Genomic DNA, 7,450 nt, shown 5'->3' with positions numbered 1-7,450 from the left:
CAGGTTCATCCCTCGCCCTTCCTTTCCCACCCCTCACCATTAAGGAGCTTTTCTTGAGAACTTTATTTTGGTGCCAGGGCTGGTACTAAGTAAGTGCTTCATAGAAGTGATCGCGTTTAGCCACGGGGGTGGAACGTTAATTTTTCCAGGCACTTTTCTTATCCTCATTTTATAAACGAGGAAAAGGAGCCTGAGAGACTTGACATCACTCCATCTTTTGCTTCTTCTTGTCTTCTAACCCCTGCTCCTCGCCCCCACCCCCAAGAAGAAGCAGGGAAATCCTGGTCAGGTAGTCCATTAAGAAATACAGTCCTAGCTGCTCAGGAGGCTGAGATCTAAGCATTCCTGTTTGAAGCCAAGGCAGGCAGAAAAGTCTGTGAGATTCTTATTTCCAATGAACCACTAAAGAAACTAGAAGTGGAGCTGTGGCTCAAGTAGTAGAGCGCTAGCCTTGAGAAAAAGAGGCTCAGGGACAGTATCCTTGAGTTCAAGTCCCAGGACTCTGACTCTGACTCTCTCTCTCTCTCTCTCTCTCCCTTCCTCCCCCCCTCTCTCTCTCACACACACACAGAATAGTTACAAGGCTACCACAGGAACTCAGAGGGATGAATTCAATAAAACATGGAGCTCAGAGGTTGATGTACCATCACCAGTACTCCTGGTCATCCTGCCTATGTGTCAGGTTCTTGCCCAGATGCTGGGTCATTACAGGAAACAAGATGGTGTTGGCCCTCTTGGTTTAGGATTGCCGTGAGATCCTTAGGGAATTCTGATTTTTCAGAGAACAAAACTTAGGCTTGGGAACCTGGAATGGAGCTTGTCCAAGGAGCACACAGCTAGACAGAGGGAAAACTGGAGTTTCAGTAGAGGACGAGCTTAATTTCAGAACTCTCCCTGGAAGAGGCAGGGGCTCTTCTTTGGAATGGATTGTTGGTAATAGTCATGTCTTCTGGTACATGCATTTTTGTCTCCCAAGATTCCCTGATCTCTAAGGATTTCCTTCCTTTCTAGTGTGACCAGAGCAAGATTAGGTTCTAAGGGGTGTCTGGGAAGGGGGAATTGTGGCAGGTTGGGAGGGTCTGTACACACTGAGATCTGCTCCACTTGGTATGCTCAAAGGTCCTCAGGACGAAGGGGGAAGCAGATGGCCTGGGGTGGATGGGGTGGCCGCCCATCTGTCCCCTCCCCCTTTCATTGTCCCTGGAGCCAAGGGGGAGGGAGGGAGGGGCTTGTGGTCCACTGCAGTCTGGATCCTCCCCCTCCATTTTCCTGGAGGGAGCTGAGGAGCTGGTTGCCATGGAGACAGGGAAGAGGCAAGAGGGATGCAGAGAGATGCTGAGGTCAGGCTGAGAGCCATACCTTAGGCCTTCTGAGTTCCATAGACACACACAAACACAGGTAATATTTGAGCAATCATGGAGTTGGGTGTGAAGTTTCCCCCCCTCAGGTATACAGTACACACAGAGGCACACTGGGATACACAAGTGTACAGTCTCAGTACTGGTCCACACAGGTGTGCTATGGCATGGACACACAAACACACACACACACACACACTCACACACACACTGCTAACACACATTCAGTCATGAACAGCCAGTGCTATAACACAGCCAACCATCTACTAGCCAGCCAGTCACAGCTAACATCCAAGCATGTCTCAGGTGTGAATACTTCATACGTGGTTCCCACACACCCAGAAAAGTTAGACATGCACAGACAAGACCAACAAGACACATGAACAGCCCTCTTACGTAAGACGTAGACACTGAAAACCAGCCTGGATTATAGCTTGCATGTAAACTGGGTATCAACACACACACACACGCACACACATACACATACACACACACATCTAGATACAGGGCCCAGAGTCTAGCACACACAATGACACTCATTGTTACAACACACTTGGGGTGTTGTACTGCTTACTTCTCCCCTCCCAGTGCCTGCAGCCCCAAATCCACCCAATCTTCCCGTTTGGACGCACACAACAGCCCGGTCGGTCACGCACTCACACTCACACACAAACACAAACCTCCTCCTAGATATTTTTAAACCAAGGCTAGTTCTGCTACCATGGCAACCGCCCCAAACCCATCACCATAGCAACCCAACGTCAGCTTTCCAAGCACCAAATCCTGGGGGATTGCACGGCCCCAATCAGAGGAAGGCAGAGGGGGCTGCACCCTTTCCCATCATCTGTGCGTCCCATTGTAACCCCCCCCACCTCAGAGATTTTTGGGGAGTAGACATGCTAGACTGAATAGAGACCAAGGACCAGAGACACCACAGACCAGGATCACGCTGACTCAGAGACAGCCCCTCTTTTTCTTCCTGCTTATCAGAACCCTGATGGAGGGGCTCACTGGAGTGCAGGGTAACCTGAACCTGGACATACAAGAATCTGGAGTTGGAATCCTGGCTCTGTCACTTACCTACTGTGTGACCTGGGCACCTGCTCACCCTCTCTGAGCATCAGACTCCTTCATTTGGAGAACCAGTGTTCTTGGACACTCATTTCTCTTAAGGGACCATTGTGATTCAGAGTTTTTTTTTTTTTAAGTGCAGGCAGATCTACTGTCAAATTCTAACTTTCTTTCTTCCTTCCTTCCTTCCTTTTTTTTTTTTTGTCGGTCGTGGGGCTTGAACTCTGGGCTTGGGCACTGTCCCTGGGCTCTTCAGCTCAAGGCGAGCACTCTACTGTTTGAGTCACAACCCCACTTCCAGTTTTCTAGTGGTTTATTGGAGATAAGAGTCTCACAGATTTTCCTGCCAGGGCTGGCTTTGAACCACGATCCTCAGATCTCAGCCTCCTGAGTTGCTAGGATGACAGGTGTGAGCCACCAGAGCCTGGCTTTTTCTTTTCTTCCTAGCAAAGGACTTCCCTATGACCAAGTTGAGGAGGACAGATGGTTCAATTGCACGGACTGCTGGGAAATTCTCTGCTGAGGAGTGTGGCCACTGCTCTAAGAACTCTCTATGTCTTCTAACTTAAGTCTTATACATGCCCTTGGGTAGGTAACTATTATTAGCATCATATTGCAGAAAAGGAAACTGAGGCTTGGAAAGTGTGTCTAGGATCATAGTGCTATGGAATTTTTTTTTTTTTTTTTGGTCGGTCGTGGGGCTTGAACTCTGGGCCTGGGCGCTGTCCCTCAGCTCTTCAGTTCAAGGCAAGCGCTCTACCACTTGAGCTACAGCGCCACTTCCGGTTTCCTGGTGGTTTATTGGAGATAGGAGTCTCACAGTCTCTTCTGCCTGGACTGGCTTTGAACTGTGATCCTCAGATCTCAGCCTCCTGAGTAGCTAGGATTACAGGCGTGAGCCACCAGCGCCCGGCTTGCTATGTAATTTTTAAGTGTAGCCTGTTGAGCTGGGCTCTGGTGGCTCACACCTGTCATCCTAGCTACTCAGGAGGCTGAGATTTGAGGATCACAGTTCAAAGGCAGCTCCCAGCAGGGAAGTCCAGAAGACTGTTACTTCCAAGGAAACAGCAAAAAGCAGGACCAAGTGGAGGTATGACTCAAGTGGTAGAGTGCCAGACTTGAGAAAAGAAGTTTAAGGAAGAACACAGGGTTCTGAGTTCAAGACTCAGAAACTACATGAGTTGGTGAGGGTGTCCAGTAGAAGACCCATTCTTAGCCATTGTAAAGGAGAGAGTGTGGAAAAGGGTGATAAAATGATGAATTCTTTTCTTTCTTTTGTCAGATGTTGGGCTTGAACTGGGCCTGGGCATTGCCCCTGAACTCTTTTGCTCAAGGCTAGCCCTCTACCACTTTGAGCCACAGTTCCACATCTAGTTCTCTGGTAATTAATTGGAGATAAGAGTCTCACAAGCTGGGTGCTAGTGACTCACACCTGTAATCCAAGGTACTCAGGAAGCTGAGATCTGAGGATGGAGGTTCGAAGCAAGCCCAGGAAGGAATGTCCATGAGACTCTTATCTCCAATAAACTACTCAGAAAAAGCTGGAAGTGATGCAATGGCTCAAGTGGTAGAGCACTAGCCTTGAGCACAAAGAGGTTCAGGAACAGTGCCCAGGCCCTGAGTTCAAGCCCCAGGATGTAGGGGGGAGGGGAATCTCATGAACTTTCCTGCCTGGGCTGGTTTTGAATCTTGATCCTCAGATCTCACCCTCCTGAGTAGCTAGAATTACAGGGGTAAGACACCAACACCTGGTGAATTCTTGGAAATGCTTTTATTCTCCTGGTATGAAAGACCTCAGTTTTCTAGCCTGTAAAATGCAGGTTCCAATGGTACTTCCCAGAGGGCCTAGGAGGTAGCTGTGAGGAGTCTCTGAGGGTGGGTGGAATCCCATCTCCCAAGAGGTGGGGGAGGGTTCAGGAGAGGTAAGGCCAGCTGGTCATTGTGGGAGTTGTCACCTGAGCAGCTTCAGAAGGGAGAGCAGCCCTGTTCCTCTCACTTCCGGTCTGGTAACCTCAGATTTGGAACTGTCTCTCCTGATCTGGGGGCAGGTGGGGAGGAAGGGCAGAGCAGCACAGTGGCTGTGGATGTGGTGAGGACCCTGAGGGCCATAGTCTCAGCACAGAGCTAAATGTGAGCCGCTCTTAATGTCATCCTTGGCTCGGGATAGGCAGCAGCATAGGGGCAGGGCTTTTCACACGTTTTGGACTCACAGTAAGAAATATATTTCCAGCCAGGTGCTGGAGGCTCATACCTGTAATCCTAGCTATTCAGGAGGCTGAGATCTGAGGATTAAGGTTCAAAGCCAGCCCAGGCAGGAATGTCCATGAGATTCTTATCTCCAATCAACCATCAGAAAAGTGCCAGTGCCGGGCTGGGAAGTGGTAGAGCGCTTGCCTTGCATGGCTGAGGCCCTGGGTTCTATTCCTCAGCCCCACATAAGCAAACAGAAAAAAGCCGGAAGTGGCGCTGTGGCTCAAGGGGTAGAGCGCTAGCCTTGAGCTGAAGAGCTGAGGGACAGCACCCAGGCCCAGAGTTCAGGCCCCATGACCGGACCCCCCCCCAAAAAAAAAGAAAAGAAAGAAAGAAAGAAAAAAAGAAAAGAAAAGTGCCAGTAGAGCTGTGGATCAAAGTAGCAGAGCTCAGGACAGCACCCAGGCCCTGAGTTCAAGCCCCACAACTGACCAGAAACAAACAAAAAGAAGCACTACATTTCCATCACAACTCAGTGATTGTAAAACAGAGAATCAAGAGCCACAACACCATAACTCCTTTATGCTATGAACCCAAGCTCAGATCTCTCAGCCCATTACTAATTGTGACCACACTCTGTCCTAGTGTCAGGTTTAGAGGTAAAGTTCTAGGATTTTTTGTGTTTGTGTACCAGCCAGTACTGGGACTTGAACTGAGAGCTTCTAGCTCTTTTTTTTTTTTTTTTTTGCCAGTCCTGGGGCTTGAACTAAAGGCCTGGGCTCTGTCCCTAAGCTTCTTTTGGTCAAAGCTAGCACTCTACTACTTGAGCCACAGTGCCACTTCTGGCTTCTTCTGTTTATGTGGTACTGAGGAATAGAACCCAGGGCTTCAAGCACGCTAGACGAGCACTCTATCACTAAGCTACATTCCCAGCCCAGAGTCTCTAGCTCTTGATTAGCTCTTTTCCTCTACCACTTGAGCCACAACTCCACCTCCGGCTTTCTTGGGGGTTCATTGGAGATAGATAGGAGTCTCGTGATTTTCCTGTCAGGCTGGCTTTGAACTATAATCCTCAGATTTCAGCCTGGGATTACAGGTGTGAGCCACGGGTGCCTGCTTTACCAGAAGATTTTAATCAGACCTGGGTAGTGGATGGAGGGGAAGAGTCAGACTGGGGAGGTTGCAGCTACAACCAGAGAAGATTCCAGGGATGAGATTTCTTTGTCTACACATCCTGCAGGGGCTCAGGAGATGGAGAGATGCAAATGGGCTGGGGTCCCTGGTTCAAGTAGTAGAGGAGCTTGCCTATCAAGGAAAAGGTCTTGAGTTCAAACTCCAGTACCTTCAAAAACAAACAAAACCATCAGTACCTGTCTAGAGCTGCAAGTGTAGACTTTGAGGAGGAGACTGAAGGCTGACTTCATGTCCATCTGATCCTGAGGACATTTGAATCACAGAAACTTGGAACAAAAATGTCTCAGCACTGAGAGCCTGCAGATTTCTTTTAATCCTAACAGTCTCTTGGTAGGGTGGGAAAATTAAGGTCCCCAGACTGTTTCATTTGCCCAGGAGGCCAGAGGGAGATGGAGCTGAGCCAGGCCCCAAATTCACCCTTTTCTGTCTCAGGCTTGTGTTCCCAGAGCTGGCTGCCACCTTGGTGGTTCTGGCATCTAAGCGAGTCCCCACCCCCACCCCAGCCTCATCTTCCTGGACTCCCTACAGCCTCTGGGATAAATTCCAAACTCTCTCAGTTGTTCAGGCCAGAAACCATACCGTTGCCCCTGACACCCCTTTTAAACTCACAGCCAATCCATCAGCAAATGCTTACTGCTGTGCACCTTCGAGTTCCAAATTCTTCCTACCCCCAAAGGGGCACTGTCACCCCGACCTACCCTTTCTACCTAGCAAACACAGTCACCTTGTATAAGGGAGGTTAGGTCATTCGTTGCTTTGTGTCCCAAAGAAACTAAAGTGGAGTTTTTTTCTGAGAACATAAAGAACCAATCTAGGTTGCTCTCTTTCCGTTTTTTGTTTTGTTTTGTCATAGTGCCAGGCCTGGGGCTTGAACTCAGGGCCAGAGTGTTCTCCCTTAGCTCTTGCACTCAAGGCTGGTGCTCTACCACTTGACCCACAGCTCCACTTCAAATTTTTGTTTCTGGTTAATTGGAGGTTAGAGTCTCACAAACTTTCCAGGTTGGTTCAAACTATGATCCTCAGTCAGATCTCAGCCTCCTGAGTAGCTAGGATTACAGGTGTCAGCCACCAGCGCAGGGCTTCTTTGATTTTTAAAAATCACTGGATATAAAAAATAAAATAAAATAAAATCACTGAATAATATTCCAGTGATGTATATTTTCTGTATCCATTCATCTGCCGGTGGACAGCTCAACTCACCATGCGATTAGTGCAGTGCAAATGCATGATAGATAGCAGGTGTCTCTTTGCAGAAGTTGGCTATATCTTAATTTCCACCCAAGACTCTTCACCCCATTCTCACCTTCAGGTTGGGAACTGAACCCAGGCCCCCGGCTTGCCAGAGAGCTTTTTAGTGAAAGGTTTAAAAATACTTTGAATGAGAGGTGACAGCATGGAAGAGTGGAGGAGGGCTTAGAATCTGCATATATTCCGAAGGCAGAACTGACAGACTTTGCTGATGGATTGGGTGTCAGAGGGAGGGAAGGAGGGAAGGAGGGAGGCAGGGAGGGAAGGAATCAAAATCATTTCCAGAAGTTTTTGATCTGAGAACAGCTGCTGGGATGAAGTTTCTATTTAAGTGATGAAATGGATCGCAAGGGGGCTGGGGGAGACGAGGAGCCAGAAGTTCAGCTGTG

This window comes from Dipodomys spectabilis, unplaced genomic scaffold (genome assembly GCF_019054845.1).
Source record: "Dipodomys spectabilis isolate Male_0828 unplaced genomic scaffold, ASM1905484v1 ptg000266l, whole genome shotgun sequence".
Taxonomy (NCBI): domain Eukaryota; kingdom Metazoa; phylum Chordata; class Mammalia; order Rodentia; family Heteromyidae; genus Dipodomys; species Dipodomys spectabilis.
This window is presented reverse-complemented; position numbering follows the sequence as displayed.